The sequence below is a fragment of the Ursus arctos genome, unplaced genomic scaffold (assembly GCF_023065955.2).
Source record: "Ursus arctos isolate Adak ecotype North America unplaced genomic scaffold, UrsArc2.0 scaffold_33, whole genome shotgun sequence".
Taxonomy (NCBI): Eukaryota; Metazoa; Chordata; class Mammalia; order Carnivora; family Ursidae; genus Ursus; species Ursus arctos.
This window is the reverse complement of record NW_026623019.1, coordinates 839,634-856,661: the sequence shown is the minus strand read 5'-3', so window position 1 is coordinate 856,661 and position 17,028 is coordinate 839,634. Positions and strand designations below refer to the sequence as shown.

The 17,028-nt window shown below is 57.7% G+C and overlaps 1 long non-coding RNA gene across 1 annotated transcript; it reads right to left on the bottom strand.

The window, feature by feature from the left end:
* Positions 1–226: 226 nt before the first annotated feature.
* Positions 227–6,667, bottom strand: LOC113270104 (uncharacterized). Its single transcript, XR_006411700.3, has 4 exons — positions 6,328–6,667; positions 4,045–6,223; positions 3,750–3,873; positions 227–3,424 (listed from the first exon to the last, which is right to left on the bottom strand). It is a non-coding gene; the product is annotated as an uncharacterized LOC113270104 (long non-coding RNA).
* Positions 6,668–17,028: the final 10,361 nt, after the last annotated feature.

The window sequence follows — 17,028 nt, the reverse complement described above, 5'->3', positions numbered from 1 at the left end:
AAATGTGTTTACTTGGGGGGTAAAATTTGTAAAATTATGATAAATTATAGTCAAAATTAATGAGCACTTTTTGTGGGGAGTTCTTTACATATTTATCTTATATAGTCTCACGGGAGTTTTGTAAATTAGTTACTAATTTTAATCCTAATTTCACAGATCAGTACATTGAGGCCTAGAAAGTTAATACGCGTTGTCTAAGTCAACACAGCTAATAGAATTGATGCTGTCATTACAAGTGTTTTTTTATTACTGAAAATATCTTTTATATTATAAGTCTTTGGTATTTTTTTTCTTTCACACGTTATCTGTTCATTTCTTTCTTCTATGTTTTCTTTTTCGTTGTTTTTTTTCTTTTATATTTTCATTGGAATACTTGGCTTTATATTATTGACTTAAAATAACTTTTAATATGTAAACATATTGACAACTAGTCACGTAGTTCCACTTTTTTCCCCCAGTTTGTTTGCTGTTTTTCTATTTTGCTTATGACAGATGGTAGTTTGAAAGAATATTAGTCAAACCCTTTCACTCTTCTGTTGTTTCTTGTATTGAAATAGAGCTGACACACAACATCTCCCTAGTCTGGGTGTGCAACACAGCAAGCCAACAACTCCATTCATTATGCTATGGTCACTGAATCCAGGTCGTCTTTAAAGAAAGTTCTGGTCTTCCTTTAGACATTGAATCCAACCGGGTAACACTTAACTCTATGTTTTTTAAGGGGCCAAACTGGGACCTTTCTCTTTTAGTTACAAGGACCAGCATGGAACGTGAAACGATGTCTGCCCCAGATTTAGTCAATTTGGCAAACTAGCTTGCTTGAACCCTGGATGAGTCACCGAAAACAAAGACCGCTAAAACTCTCAATTTCCAACTCTGGCAAATGGAGGCCCCTAAAACCAAAACCTTCATGGTTTTTACTATTATGACAAAGGGCCAGGACACTGGGGAAAAGATTGTTACCAGCTGAAGTGCTCTGGGCCCCTTCGACCCTCTAGGCAACTTTGTCCAATGTCCTCCTGATTCCCAGGGCTGGGGCTCCAAGGCACTCTTGGCTTTTCCCAATCCTCTTTCTTAATCAGAGAACCCACCCTCCAGACTGGGAGTGAATCTCTCTCTGTCTGTATTGACACTCTGTGCTCAGCCCCACTGCCACGAAGCAGCCCGTGCCTCGGAGCACGGAAACAGCTCCCAGAGTGGGGTCTCTCATCAACCCAAAAGGTGCCTGTCCCTGAGCCCAGTCCCTTCTGTCCAGGCCCTTTTCTCCTTAGTTCCTCTGCTCCTGTTCACTTATCGGGCTGAGATCTCTTAGAAAAATTTCATGCTGGAATTCCTTCCTCCCCAAAGGCGGAAATCATTCTAGAATTTGACAGGAGCCACCAGAAGTAGCCGAATAAGTAAATCAAATGCCCCTTGGACATCTTTTCTTTGCTGTGTCTCTGAGCTAACTGGAGCTGATTCCAAAGACGCTAATCATTTGTCCCTCTGAGATCAGCTGCCATCCTCCTTATGGGCAAAATCTCCAACAGATATTGGCGGAATCCACTGTGCCTATCTTGCTTGTCCCGCCTGCTCAAGGCATAGTTCGGGGAGAACTGCGCTGCTCCCAGACCCCGGACGGCCTGATGGGCCATTCCACATTTGGCAAATGGATCTGATGTCGCTTCCGTATCTCAGGGATAGAAACACATTTTAGTCATGGTCTGTATGTTTTGTCACTGGACCGAAGCTTTCCCTTGCAGACAGGCCACTGCTTCTTCTGTGGCTCAAATTCTGTGAGAAAGAGAACCCCTACCTGGGGACCCCTCTCAAACTTCACGGCGATCAGAGAACCCATTATACCGGTCAGGTGCTTCGACAAATGTGCGCTGTGTGGCGGGTGTTACAACACTTGGCACCGTGCGCACCGTCCTCAGTCCTCAGAGTTAGTCACACTCACTGACGGCATCACGAAGTCTCAACTGGCAACGCTTGTCGAGACCCTCTGCACACCTTGGCCGAAAGCACTGCCGTGGGTCCTTCTGAATCTCGGATCCACTGTCTTTGGAACTCCTGCACTCTCACGCTCCCAGATAGTCCCAGGACATCCGGCCCGCGTGGCCCCTGCCTCCTCCGACCCACAGCCGATAGAGGGGGATCCACTTCACTGGGCCCAAGGCCTCGCTGCTTCTATTAAAAATAACCACCGTTTGGCCGAGCGATGTTTCCACGGTGCGCTCCCGGGGGGACGGTGACCTGCATCACCCCTTGTAACCTGGAGATTTCGTCTGTTGGAAGATAGTCTCCAGAAGGATCATCTTCAGCCTCGCTGGAGAGTGCCGCCAAACTCCAGGGAACAGGCTCTCGGATGCACGGGACACATGCAAGGAAGGCACCCAACCCTGACTGGCCCCGCGTGCCGTCTGGTGACCCCGAAGCACAGAGTTCCCAGAGCTGGAGCGGACAACGCCTGACCACACAGCTTTCCCACGACGTCTGGACCAGGCCAGTATCCCTTCTTCTCACTGTTGTTCTCTCTTTTGTAGGAAGACAGTGCCCCTTTCTGCTTTATCCAAGTCCTTGTGAAAGGGGAAAACCTCTTCTTTGGAGCGTGTCTTTTTAGAAACAGCCTCATTATGATCCCGGGACAGGTTCATTTTCACTTGCGTTCTTCCAAGGGTTAGAAGGTTCAGAATCCACAAAGCCTTCTTTCTTCTGAACTAGTAACTGACTTTGGATTCTTATCCAAACTCATGGTCTCTGAATTGGCAGGCTTACAGGCTGTATTATCCATAGCAGATTTGGTTCCAAACAGTTCTTTTGAGATAACAACACTGTTTTACAACGTCTTCGAAGTTGTGCTGTTTTTGCAAAAAGTTCATCAGCTGTTGTTTCGTATTTATATCTACATGGTATCTCCCCAAATGTACTTGGTTAATTCTTCCAGTGTGCTCTTGCAGTATCCACTAGTCAGCGTTCCTGGCTGCTTCTGGCAGAAACTCCCAGAAGGTATACAGGACTCCGGCTTTGCCCTTGTAAGGAGAATCTTTCCCCTCTAAGTTGGAATAAATCCCAATCAATATTTCAGTTGGCTCCTTTCAGACCTAGATTCCTGGTTTAGAACCATGACACAATTTGGAATTATCATATAACTTCTTTTGTTTTGTATAATTATTTTGAGTTTTGTATTTCGCTGCCCGTCACACCTGTACAAAAATGATATGCGATAAGGGGATGATGCCCAGTGCTTACGACCTTGACAAATGTGGACACCGGAAGGAAGTGTCTGAGAGTTTCTCCTTCCTGATATTCCTCGTTACTCCAATGGGCCTCCAGTCGGTACAGTTTCCCTCCGACGTGGGACATGACACCCAGGAAAGGTCCTTCCTGGCGCCAAGGGACACAGGCCAGGGAATCCGGAAAACCTCACTCTTGATCAGTGATGCTTTCAGAAAAAAGAAATCTTGATCGAAAGTGGGAAATGTGAAAAGTAAAGGAAACCTCACTGAAGTGGAGCCCGGAGGCCAGCAGGGGGAGCTGCCACAGCGCAGGGCCCTGTGTCCCCGCGAGTCCCCGACAGACCCGGCCAGGACTCTCAGCAGGCGAGAAGCCTCAGCTGCAGGCCCCAACAGGGGAAGATGTGTCCTGCGTCTCCTACAGAAAACCCACCAGCCCGCAGCTCAGCCTGTGAGAAACCGCCTCACACTGACTCCGCTTTTCTCCAACGGACTGGGATTCAAAACCACCCTCCGGACATCCTCCTTACTCACCACCGAACAGTGTTCCTCTGCTTTGTGTGTTGTGCTAGCGGGTGGTTTGCCACAGCTTGCCGTCCCGGACTGCCATTCTCCGCCATTCCTCAATCAATCCATTTTTTTTTTTCTGGCAAAAGAACTGTTTTATTTTTAAGATCAACAGGTAGATATGTATAATATATAAAGAACGCCTTAAAAAATCAAGGCTAAAAAGATGAATAATCCAAATTTTAAAATGAGCCAAAGACCTTGCTCTTTCTAAAATAAATAAATAGATAAAATGAGCCAAAGACTTGAAGAGACACCTCACCAGAAAAGCCCCGCAAGCGGCTCACGAGCACATCCAAGCGTCCTCAACGCCACCGATCACGCGGGAAGCGCTCGTTGACCCTCAGGGAGACGCCTCTGCAAACCCAGCGCGGGGGAGAAAGGCCGGCAGAAACCCCCAGCGCGGGGGTGCGGAGCAAGTGGGACTCGGGCTTCGCTGGAAGAAAGGCGGCCCCTGCGACAGCGGTCTGGGCGTTTCTGACACACTGAACACGCACTCACCAGAGATTCCACTCCGTTTGCCCAGGAGAAGTGAGAACATATGTTTACACGAGTCCTCGCACGCGAGCGTGAAGAGCGGCTTCACTCAGCACGGCCCCAGACCGGCGCCCTCAGGGCCCCCCCCACAGCCGCACAGCTGGGGGGGACGAGCTCCTGACGCACCCACACCACCGATGCATCTGGAAAACGTTTTGTGAGCCAGAGAAGCCGGATACATAATAGGTCATTTCCTGTGATTCCAGAACAGGCACGATGAGTCTGAACCACGGTGGCCTCTGTGGAGGCGGGGAGGCCTTGCCTCAAAGAACTTTCCGGGGGACGACATGGTTCCAAGTGTTGACATTCGTGATGGTCTGTGTTTATGACTCTCAAGATGGGTGTGAGTTACAATTCAGCGTTGACCTCTGAGGCCCGTCCCTCCCTGTCCAGCCCATTCCCCGGTGCCACAGCCCAGGCCCAAGGACGGGCCTGCCGTGGTCTCACCGCCACCCGAGGGGAAAAGGTGGAGATGGTGAGAAGGTTTTCATCTGGGGAGGACCAGCAGCCGGTCTGATGAGCAGGTCTGGGATGTGCGCCACTCAGCTGCCCCGCAGAAGGCCAGAGCTCCTGCCTCGAGGCCTCCATGACAGCCTCTGCTCCCTTCTTTCTCAGCTCTCAGCCGCAAACCTCCAGCAAGTCGAGGTGGAGGAGCGGAGCTTAGGCACGTGGGCACGCCTGGCCGTGGTTAACCTCAAACGTGGAACTGCCAGTTACTTTACCAGCAAAAGCTGGGTTTATTGGGGAGGAAGAGAAACTTGCAGCCCAGGACAGTAAGCGCTGGTGAAACTGTAGGCAAATCTGGGGAACAAAGGAGAGGTACGCTTCTTTAAGGAGAAAAGGGGTCAGTTGGGAAAGTGGTTATGAACTAAAAGTCCATCAGAGGAAACCAGGCGTTCCGAGTGTGGTGGCTTCTCCTTGGAGGAGCTGTTGCTGGATCAGGGAAGTGTGCAAGGTCAAGTATGTCTCTTCCCATTGGGTCTGCAACTGACCATGAGCTAGGGCTGAGAGCTCCCCCACCAAGCCTCCCGACTCCATTTCAGTGGGATTTCCTGTTACTAATTTTTACGCTGTAAAGGAGATAGAGAATCGGGCTTTATTTGGGGTAATACAGATAAAATTGAGGGGTTCCATTCCTAAAAATCAAGAGGGAAAGAATGGGTATGCAGTGGTAGTGTCTGCCCCAGAGACAACATATTCAGCCCAGGCAATCGGTCAAGAGTAGGTCAAATCTGTTCCTTATTTCCCAGACTCTTTTGCAGCAAAGAGTGGCCCTGGGACCTAAAGGACAGTCTTCTGGAGACGTTTGGGGCTTTTGCTTTCAGGAGAAATGGGGGCAGATATGGCTAGTGGCTCCTCCCTGTTTCTCCCTGGTCTGCACACACACACAATGCCTGGACCTGTGGCAGCCGTGTTGTGACCATGAGGCAGCAACCTTGAGGAGAAGGCCACGAGCATCCCGAGATACTGCTCAGACAACATTGAGCCTCTGGACGAGGCTGCGGCTGCCCAGGTCTGACCTAGCGATGGGAGGGGAGAAATCATATTTCTGTTATGTGACGCACCGTCATTCCTAAGAGGTGGATGCTTTTAGCTTATAAACCTGCTCTGACAGCTGCCCCCAAGGACCAGCTCTGAGGGTTTGGTGAGTGGGGTGAGTTCCCTGGCCACCGTCGGACCTGTGATGATGTCTTAACCACTTGCCTGACGCCCGGCTCCGGGGCGAGGGCCAGCATCTCCCCGCCTGGACACCTCCACGACCACGGGCTTGTGCCACCCCTGGGACCCGTCTCCCATGAGTCAGGGGCCTCCCTCCATCCGCAGCTGGGCTGGGCCAGGACCCCAGCGTGGAGGGAAGGAGGAAAAGGTCACCTGTAGCCATTGTGATCTGTTTTAAGAAATTTCTGGAAAACATGAATGGCAGAAAAGTTAATCCTGGAATTTTTTACTGAAGTCCTCAGTGGATGTCATTTAGACACCAGGGCAAGGGCAGGCAGTGCAGGCTGACCTCGTGTTGCTTGCTTCCTGTCCCTCACCCCTGGGCAGCCGTGAGGCCGTCCCTCACCCCAGGGCGGACATGCGGCCTTGACGGCTGTGCAGGCTGTGCTGAGGAGTGGGGGCGCTGGGCACCAGGGGCCAGTGTCCACAGGGGAGAGGCAGACTGCGGGTCATGGAAACCTGTCACAGGGCGACCCCCAGGAGTCCCCCGTGTCCCTCAGACCAGAACCACAGTATGCGTGCACCCCAAGAGCGTCACCCCACACCTCTCTGGAGGAGCTCAGGGCCACCGTGCACCTGGACTACGTCAGAAGCAGCTGGTTCCAAGGGCAGCCACACCACACAGGTGCGTGAGGGGGCATCAGGGGCGTCTCAGCTCCCCCGACTCCCTGACTTTCCCTCCCACTCGCTCCCTCCCTGTCTCTCTCGGTGTCTCCATCTCTGTCTCTCTGCTCCCCCCCCCCCCACCCCGTTCCCTCTCGTTTCTGTCTTTCTCTGTGAAGCTTTACCAGACCTCTCCTCTTCCAGATCTCGTCTCCCCAGTGTCTGTGGCAGCCAACGCGGCCATGGGGTGAGGCAGCAATTGTGTGTCCCCTCACTGCTGGGCTCCAGCTTAGAAGGACATCTGGCTGGCTGCTGACCCCGAGCGCGGCACCCGCAGCCTCTGGCCCGTCCGACACGGAGCCACATGGACCATCGCGTGTGGACTTGGCCCGGTGCCCGCGGGTCTGGCTCTGCGCTGCTCCCGGGGATCAGGCCACGGCTTCCGGCTCCCGCCTCGGCTGACCCTCGTCGTTCTCGGGCCGCCTGGACCTGCTCTGCTTTCCCACAGGCCCTGAGCCAAGGCCAAGCACCTCGGGGGTGTTGGGCACGCACGGCTTGGCCGCTGTCAGGCAGCTCCCGCTGCTGACACCCATGGCCCTCCCCGGCCCTGACTCCCACCCAGGGCAGGTCAGCCACCGCGTCACCTCCTCCCCGGGAGACACCAGCTGCGGCCCCAGGCCTTGCACAGCGGCTCTGGCCCCCCCCTCCCCGCAAGCTTCTCTGAAGTGTCAGCTCTGCCGGTGGCCCTGACCACCACCTGTGCCCCGGCCCCACGAGCACGGTCTGTGCCCGTGTGGTGCGGGGGACCCCCACCCTGGCAGGGCCACCCCTCACAGCCACCACGTGAGAGCGCTCTGGGGGCCTCTGGGCTCTCAAGCCGTCCCCTCCGCCCCCCGGCTCTACCATCCTGTGGGCCTCAGTTTTCTCATCTATCAAATGGGTAAGAGTACCTACAGCCAGGCTTGTTGTGAGGGCCGCGTGCGGGCCGGCCCTCCTCCTCCAGGACACCATTCACCAGGGCCACAGGTCAGTGCTCAGCAGCACCCAGGCTCGGGGAGGTGGCTCCACCGTGGGATCTCCCCCACGAGGTTCAGAGACACGAGACCATGCTCTGAGGCCGTACGGCCAGGGGGGCCGAGGCCAGCCTTGAGGTGAGCTGGTCCATCAGGCTCCCACTGTCCACCCCAGCCCCTACCCTGATGACTAACTTGTGACCAGACCTCACTCCTCCCGCCACCACAGCCAGGACGGGGCCTTCCCTGAGGGGTGCGCGAAAGACAGTGCACGCAGAGGGCTGGGGGCTGGGAGCAGAGGGTTCCTACTGTCAACAGGAAACCACGGGCATCACGGGGGGCCGCGGGCATCCTCGGTGATTGTGAGCATCATGGGGGGGGGTCTGTGGGCATCATGGGGTCTGTGGGCATCATAGGGATGTGGACGTCATGGGCAGGTGGGCATCATGCGGTCATCGCTGGGCATCCTGGGGGGCTGTGGGCATCATAGGGCATGGGCATCAGTGGCCAGGGAGGTGGGAAATGTCCCCAGCCTTAGGTGGAGGTCTCATTTTGGGCTGAGTGGGCAGTGCCCAGGAGCCCAGGGAGGCAGGACCAGGAGGGACCCGGGTGCTCTCCAAAGCCCCCCCACTCCTGCCTGGCCTGTGCCCCCACCTGCATCCACTCCTGGGGAAGCTTCAGGAGTGCTGGGAAGATGTCACCAGAGAGGGGACAGTGAAGTGCACAGACAGGACCTCGATGAGGGGTCAAAACCACCCGCAGCACTGTGTGGTCTCTCATTCTACCTTTCTGTCTGGTTATGAGGTACTGGGACACACCGAGCTACGCGACGGACGGAGGAGGAGGCCAGCGGGCTTGCTGAGGGGCCAGTGCCCACTGGAGACAGCATGCAAGTCTGCAGCGGTACAAAGACACCCCATGCCACCACCCGGACGAAACCCCGTGTCACCGTTCCTGTCCGCACAGCCATGTTACCTGTATCCGAGGTTCCCGTGATCGCCGTGGCACAGTGCTGAGTTTATACCGATACGTTCCCGGCCACGCAGGTCTGGGTGTGACCACACGACTAACTCCACTGCTGGAAGGGAGAAGAAGTGACCTGGCATCGGGGCGGAGAGCACTGGGTCCCTGGGCGACCAGCAGGGAGCCCCCGCCCACATCCGACGTGCATGAGTGAGAAACAAATCTGACCGGGTCGGCCCCAAGATGCTGGGGCTTCTCTGACACCACAGAGCTGCTTGGCCTCAGGACCAAAGTACGGTTTTACTTACCTATCGCTGTGAAACAAAGGACCCTAAAACTTAGTAGCTTAAAAACCAGTAATTGTTCTGTGGTCAAGAATCAGGAGTGAATCTGCAGGGCTCTGGCTCGGGGTCTCGTGAGGCTGGGGCTGCAGTCTCACCTGAAGGCTTGACTGGGCTGGGGACCCGCTTCCAGGAGATTCCTTCCCTCACGGGCAGCTGGTGCCGGCTGTTGGCTGGGGGCCTCTGCTCCCACCCACACGGGACTGTCCACAGCGCGGCCTGAGTGTCCTCAGCACGTGGCAGTGGCTCCCCTGGAGCAGGCAGCCCAGGAGGGAAGGGCAGAGCCACAGTGCCCCTTATGACCCGACCTCGGGGCACCCAGCTCACTCCAGCACCGGTCCCCAGTCACACAGGCTGGCCTGATCCACTGTCTGGAGACAGACAACTGGAAACCAGCCCCCTTTTGCCCCCTACACCTGCTTCTTGCACTGATGGTGGGATCTCCAGCAGCCATCTTGGGCCATGAGGCTACTTTGAGGATGGAAACTCTACGTTATGCAAGGCGGGGAAGAAAAGTCGCCAATAACACTGTGGATGCTAGCCTTAGATTTCCTAACTCCAGGCTTGTTTCATGTGAGAGAAAAATCCTGTATTAAGTCTTTGAACTTTCTGTTAGTAGCAACTGCGGTACTTAGCCTCTTTAGAACGTTACCGGCATTGGTTTTAGCACATTCAAGTTCTTAAAATTCTTTATAGATATCAAGTGGGGACTTAATTGTTGCTTCCCGGTGCCATTTTTGGAGAGATATGATAGGCAGAAGGAGTAGCGCAAGCAAAGCTGTGGGAAGGATAGCCATTTTCAGGGACACGGAAGTCTCTTCCAGGAGTGAGGCCCACGTGCTATCATCTTACCAAGAGCCACAGCATTCACGCCACAGGGGAACACTGAGGCAGTGTCCCTGACTGAACCACTTCCCTGTTTCCATTCTCTCCCCCTCTCCTCCCCTCCTCCCTCCTCCTCTCCCCTCTCTCCCCCTCCCATCCCCCCATTCCTTCCCTCTCTCCCCCCTCCCTGTCCATCCTCCTCCCTCTCCCCATCCCCCTCCCTCCTCCCCTCCTCTCTCTCCCTCTCCTCCTCTTCCCCTCTTATCTGCCCCTCCTTCCCCGCTTTTTCCTCCCTCTCCCTTCCCTCCCTCTCTGTCCCCTTCTCCATCCTCCTCCCTTCCCCCTCTCTCCCCTCTCCCCCTCCTCCCCTCTTCTCTCCCCCCTTCTCCCTGCCTTCCCCTCCTCCCCGCTCTTCCTCCCTCTCCCCCCTACCTCTTCCCCTCCTTCCCTCTCCCTCCCCTCCCCCATCCCTCTTGCACTCCCCTCCTTCTCTCTCTCTCTCTCTCCCCTCTCCCTCCCTCTAAGAGTTTAACAGTTTCAGCAGGAGAGGGATCCAAGAGTCCCCCGCCCAGGACACGGTGAGTAGCTCACCATGAATACGACAGGTTTGCACAGCTCAGAGAAGGAGCTGGGAAAACAGACACCCTACAAAGCAGAGAGCCCAGCCCTGCTGGCGCTGTGTGAAAGGGCTATTTCTGTCCTCCCTGCGTTAGGGCGGAGACTCAGCATCTAGTCCGATAAATGCCCCCTTTGTGCTGGATGGGTTTCCATCAACTTGTGAGATGCCCTCAAGGAGAGCCGGCTGCATGCTGTCCCGGGCTCTGCCCAGCAACGGGCCTGCCAGGCCTGGCCTGCTGCCAGCCTGGACGCCACCAGAGCCAGGGGACAGGGACACGTGGGCACTTTGGGGAGCCTCCCCGGAGACTGCAGCCTGTATGCCGCGCGGGACAAACATCCACGGGCTGGCCAGGCAGTCAGCCCCACGGAGAGGCCCAGCAGCTCCTCGCACCTGCCCTGACTATGTGACTGGAGCCCCAGCCGTCTGATGGCTCAGCCCCTGAGCAGTGGTGGCCCCCAGGAGGAGCCCTTGGGGTGGGGCCGGCCGCCCCGATCGCCGGCCACCAGGGGCACACCTGCCTCCCACCTGCTTCCTGGGGCAGGCTGCTTTGCCCCCAGACCTCTGCACCCCCCCAGGAAGGAGCCGCTGGAATCAAAATGGACTTTCTCAGCTCTGCAACCTTCTGATCAGCCTTGGCTGACTCAAGGAAAGAAGGAAGCGTCGGGTCCAAGGAGGCCGGGAAGAAGAAGCCAACGTGTTCAGACCGAGCAGCACGGACCAGGTGTTTCCAAAGGTGGGTGGAGAGCAAAGGGGCAGCCTGCTCCCACCTGGCCCCTGCCCTGCAGTACTTCTTCGAAAAGGCCCTCCAGGGGACCCCCGCTTGCGGGTGGCGAGTCCTTCAGCAGGAGGCAGGCAGCCTCAGCATCTGCTGGACCGAATTCGAATTTGCTCATCAGCCAGGAGATGTGACAGTGACAGGATAGTCCTCGCGAACCCAGCTGCATGGGAACTGTGGCGGCCCTGGGGACCGGGACGGACCCTCCGTGGGGCCTCCCTCCCTGCAGAAACTGATACACGCCACACTGACAAGCCTTGACTTTCCCGCCGCAGAGGGACACGTGCCCTGTGCTAAGGGGTGATGAGTGACAGTAGCTGTGTGTGGCCACGGCGGGTGCTCAGAAGTGGGGGCCCTCCCTCTCTGTGCCCCTCAGTCAGATCCATGACTTGACTTAAATTCCCCACCTTGGGGGTCAAACTGGGGTCCCCAGACCAGCTGCACAGCCTCCCCGGGACTTGGGGGTGGGCCAGAGAGCCGGGTCCCTCGGTAGTTGTGATGCTGATCGAACTAGAGGCAGCACAAGGGCTGTCCCCTCTGCAGGGGGCCGCATGGTGTCCCAGCAGGCTTGGGGGCCTCGGGGCAGGGGACGGGGCACAGGAGGGCTCCATGCCTCCTGGGTCCAAAGCCCCCTCCCCACCGCAGCTCCTGGGGGCATTTGCTGAGGTCTCCCCAAGGAGAGCAAAGCTGTGGTCAGCACAGGGTCTGAGGTGGGCCAGAGGAAAGGCCCCTGAGTCAGCCGAGCACGCCTCCGTGCCCCCACCACAGCCTCAAGGTAGCTCCCAGGCACCCACCGGGGGGGGGGGGTGGGCTCAGGAGACCTGGGTTCAAGTCTCCATGCTGGGAGCCTCAGTTTCCCAATGTAGAATGGGTGTTGCACACCGAGGCCCTGGCCCGGGTCCCTTAGCAACTCCTGCTAGTCCCATCCTCAGCCTCCTGGTGGTGGTGTCTGCACTTGGTCATAAGCCATGGACCCCAATGGCAGGAAGCATCCTGGAAGCTGCGCTGAGCCTCAGTGAGCCTCAATGTGTGTGTAGGGGGGGGTGTCCTTGGGAGAGACCTGGGCGTATCCAGAGTCTTCCTGGAGGAGGTGACCCCCAGACTTGGAGAACAAGTCTCTGGCCCTAGGCAGGGGGAGGCGGGGAAGGGAGGCTGCGGGATGGGTGTGCCTGGGCCGCACGGTCCCTCAGCAACTGTTCTCTGACCTGGTTTACTAAGGAGGAGCCACTGCCTGCCCAGAGGACCTCCTCTTGGCCTGCGGTTAGGCCTTCAGCCCTGCCAGCTCCCTGGACTGGCCAGGGTCAGCGGTTGACCTTCAGGAGAGGTGGGAGGGAGCCAGACTAGACCTGACCTGCCAGCGATGTCTCTTCGCCAAACCACAGGCCACCTGCCCTGCTGGGACGCCAGACACCCAGCCTCACTCCCACGATCACCTGCAGCCCATGAGCTTGATGGCCTGAGTCAGCGGTCCATGTCAGGGCCAGGAATCCGGAGCCCAGCAGCTCTGTCATTAGTGGTTTGCGGAGCACGGGCTGGGCAGAGCCAGTTGGGCTGAGGGATGCCTGCAGGCCGGACAAAACAGACATGGCTAGGGCATGCCCTGGGCAGCTAGGGCGTGGGCCGAGGGTCAGCAGTGCCCGAGACTTGGTGTCTGGGAGGGAGGGGGCTGACAACAAGCACATAAATAAGCACGGTGCTCTCGGGAGCTGACCCGGGGCATGGGGTGAGGGGGGCCTCGGGCTGTGGGGATGGTCTGTGGTCAGGTGACAGGAAGGAGCCACCCACATGGAGGCCTGGGGGCACGATCATCAGACGGGGTCAATGCGGGGTGCAAAGGCCCCAAGTATAGAGTCCAAGGAATAGAGTCCAGGGCAGAGGGGAGGCTGAAGGGAGGGGAGGGTGCAGGGGTCTCAGCTGTTCAGGGACCAGGAGCAAGGATTTTTTCAAGGCAACTTCAGAGGTGGGATGCCTGGGTGGCTCCGTTGGTGAAGCGTCTGCCTTCAGCTCAAGTTATGGTCCCGGGGTCCTGGGATCGAGTCCCACACTGGGCTCCCTGCTCAGTGGGGAGCCTGCTTCTCCCTCTGCCTCTGCCCTCCCTGCTAGTGCTCTCTCTCTCTCTCAAGTTCTCTCTCTCAAATAAATATTTTAAAAAGTGAGAGAGGGATTTAAGCTGGCCAATGACATAATCTAATATACATTTTCAAAATAGGATTGGGGGGATGTGACTCAATCTGTTATATGTTCTGTGTTTAAATAAGAAAATCTATTTATTAATGAAAAAATAACACATTAAAAAAATAGGATCTAAATCAGCTGTATCACAAACCCCCCCAAATTATGGAACCCTCCAAACAAGATAGATTTTTTTCCTTATTCACACCCAAGAAGTCTTGAGGTGGGCAGCCCAGGGAAGGCCTGTGTGCCAACGACTGGGGACACAGGCTCCTTCTGTCTTTAGCTCTACTGTGAGACTCCTAGGCCCGAGGTCCCCTCATGGCCCAGTGTGGCTGCTGGAGCTCTGGCCATTACATCTGTATGCCACCCAGCAGACAGGAGGAAGTAATAAAGAATGGCACACCCCCTCCGTTTCAGATCCCTTCCCTGATGTTGCACGCCCCCTTCCACTGCCAGAATGTGGCCACACGGGCACCCCTAGCTGCAGGAGAGCAGGCAAAAGCAGTTTCTCTTCTGGGAAGCCATTTGCTGAGCTAAAAATCAGCAGTATGTGACAGAGGGAGAAGGGAAGAACTGACCACAGACCCTGCCACCTGGCTGCCCAGGACAAGGGCTTTGCTGAGTACAGAGGCTCAGAGATGACAAGTGGAGTCAGCCCCACCCTGCTCGGGGGAGGGCTCAGGGCTTCAGGAGGAAGCCACCTGTCCCTGCTTTGTCCAGGGTACCAGGCGGGTCCCTCCAGGCCAGCCAGCCTGCCGCCCACGCGCTCTGTTAATGGCTCTGCGACATTCCAAAACATGGATGGCTGTGTCTCAATGTCTCCCTCGTGGTGCACTCCCTTTGCTTCTGGGGTTCCAAGCCCTCTGGGGCTCGCTGCATCGTACTGGGCGGCCTCGGTGGGTCATGCCTTGCTGGGGGGCTGTGGGAGGCAGTGTAGACACCTGCGAGTGTGCCCACGCCACACTACCTGGCCCATTACGATCCCTTCCCTGGCATGCCTCCGTGACCTTGGCACATGCCTCTCTGTCCTTAAAGTGGGGGTGATGGCACAGCACCTCCTCATAGGCCTGGCCGACCCCCCTCTGACCTTCTGGACATGGAGCGGCAACTCCGGCCTCCTGGCTCTGCGCCCCCATCTGCTGGGAGCTGTGGTCCCTGCAAGTACCTGACAGACGCACAGAGCCTGGGGCCGCCCTGTCACGGTCCCACCGGGTGCGCGGTGGGCAGCGGGCCACCAGCTCCCAGGGTGTGCCGTTGCCGTGGGCTCTCCCTGGTGGTGGGCATGTGCGGGCGGGCCTGGGCCCTGGTGGTGGCGGGAGCTGCCTCTGGCTGCAAAGCCCGCCTCCTGGGGCAGGACGGAGCACAGGCTCACTGGGCGGGGGCTCCTGGGGCGTTCCCGCACCGGCCCTTCCCTGTGTAAAATGGAAACACTGCCCGCAGGGATCCACGCCCCTCAGAGACAGAGGGGCCAGAGACCCCGAGACTTCCTAAGGCTCCCGTTCAGCAAACATGGCCTGTCTGCACGCACATCCTCCCCGGCCCGAGGTGACACATCGTGCTCTCCCCGTGGTAACGCGGGGGCACAGCTCTGGGGGTGGGTGGCGTGGGCGAGACTGGGGTCCATCCCCACCAAGAGGGATGTTGCTTAGGTGTCCTGGGCTCTGCCCATGTGCCCGGGCCTGCTCCGCAGCCCCCATGCGCGGGACAGTGGCCTTGGTGTCAAATGGGCCGGACACTCCTTCTTCGCAGCGTCCCTGTTTGTCAGACAGCTCCGTGGAGACGCTATGTGCCGGTGTGTCTCCAGGTGGGTGCTGCTTGGGCGTCCCAGTGTCCCGGGCGGGAGCAGGCCAACCCACCCCTCCCTACCCACCCCCTCTCTGGGACGCTCCCCATCCCCACTCTCACCGACCCTCAGCTCCGTGCGGCGTCCCAGACCCACCTCGGCCGCTCCGGCTGGTCTCTGCAGGAGGACCTGAAACCCTCGGTCTGTCTGCGCTCGCAACAGTCTGGGAAACACACTTCCCAGGCAAACGAGGACGACAGAACAGAGCCAGGAAGGCCCTCCCTGAGGATACTCACTCAAGGGAGGGCAGCCTGGAGGGCGAGCCCCAGCTGTGGGGGCTGGCTGTGACCCGAACCCCAGGAAGGTGAAGTGGGGGGGGGCTACAAACCCAGGTGTAAAGGCTGAACTGTTACATCACAGGACTTCCTCCTTCTGGACGGATGGTAAACCTGAGCTCTGACCTGCCCTGGGGCCCACAGGAGAAATGCGCTCGGGACGGCAGACCCGGTGCCCCCCAGCCTTCCCGCCTGCAGCCCCCACGAGGCCCACCAAGACCCTCTCCCCTGCTGAAGGGGTGAGGCTCCTAGGCTCCCGTCCTCTCTCCTCCGCACCTCCCAGCCTCCCCTGCACCTTCAGGACGCTCTCTCAGGCAGCCCTCTCTCTGGCCCTTCCAGGACCAGCGCCGCCCCCAGGGTGGGAGGGGGGAGTGCTTCTGTGGTTTCCAGCGGCTTGTCAGCAGTCACGCATGGGCTCTGTGAAAAGAACGGTCCAGATCCCGGGGCACTGCGGGGTCCCCGCTCACAGGGCCCCTGAAGCAGGACGGAGTGACAGAGGCACTGGCCATGTCTCCGAGCTTCAGTTCCCTCGGCCTCGAACTGGGCCTACGGCAGCTCCTTCACGGACCAGCAGGCCCTGGGCTGGCTGCCCGACGCCAGGGAGGGGGAGAGGTCAGCGGCAGGGCCCAGACTCGGTTTAGTGGAAGATCCCTTTTTCTGAGAAATCCCGTGGGTGACTTGCATTTTCCATGCCTTTGGTTTCACTTATAAAACTGCTCTCCCAGCAGGGGTGAGGCGTAGGGTGGGGGACCAGAGGTCTGAGCCTGGAGTGTGCCCAGGACCAGCAAGACAGGCCCTGGGTTCTCACCCCCACGGTGCCCACCTGCTGGCCATGCAGACCTGGGGGAGGGTCCAGTCCACTGCTTAGACGGCCCACAACCGTCCCAGGAGTTCTGAGCTTGTCCTCCTGGGCCTCTCCCTAGCTGTGCCTCAGTTTCCTCCCCTGCCGGGTGAGGGGGGAGAGCCCACTGTAAGACTGTAAGGCTGGAAGACAAGCGATGTTCCTGGCCCCAGGCAGGGCCACCCCACAAGCCCGGCTCCAGCTGCAGCCCCCTGGGTCTAGAACAGGGCCTGGCATACAGTGGGCATCCCATGATGATACGGGTGAACGAACAAGCCTCCAGGTCAGTGACCTAACTTGCTGCTGCCTGACCTGTGGCATGGCTGGTGACCTTCTTTGATGTCGGGTTATGGGGAGGGTAAGAGATTATCCCACAGAGCCTAAGAAGACCACTCCCCCATCACAGATGGGGAAGCTGATACGGAGAGGTCCAGCCACCTGTCCCAGCGCACACAGCTACGATGGTTCAGGGTTATAGGTCCCGCAGCCTGGCCCCGCTGGGCCACTGGGCCTTGAGAGGGACCAGGCATGCCCCAGAGCCGCTGGTGGGTGGCCGTGCGCACTGCACACTAGGGGTAGGTAGGTGGAGACATCGATAGACACTAAGCAGCTGGGCCTGGCCGCGGGCTCAGGGTCAGGACCGGAGGACACAGTGCCCGGATCTTCGCAAACCAGCCCCGGGAGGTAACACCCGGCCCCTCCCGCGCCTGCGGCCCC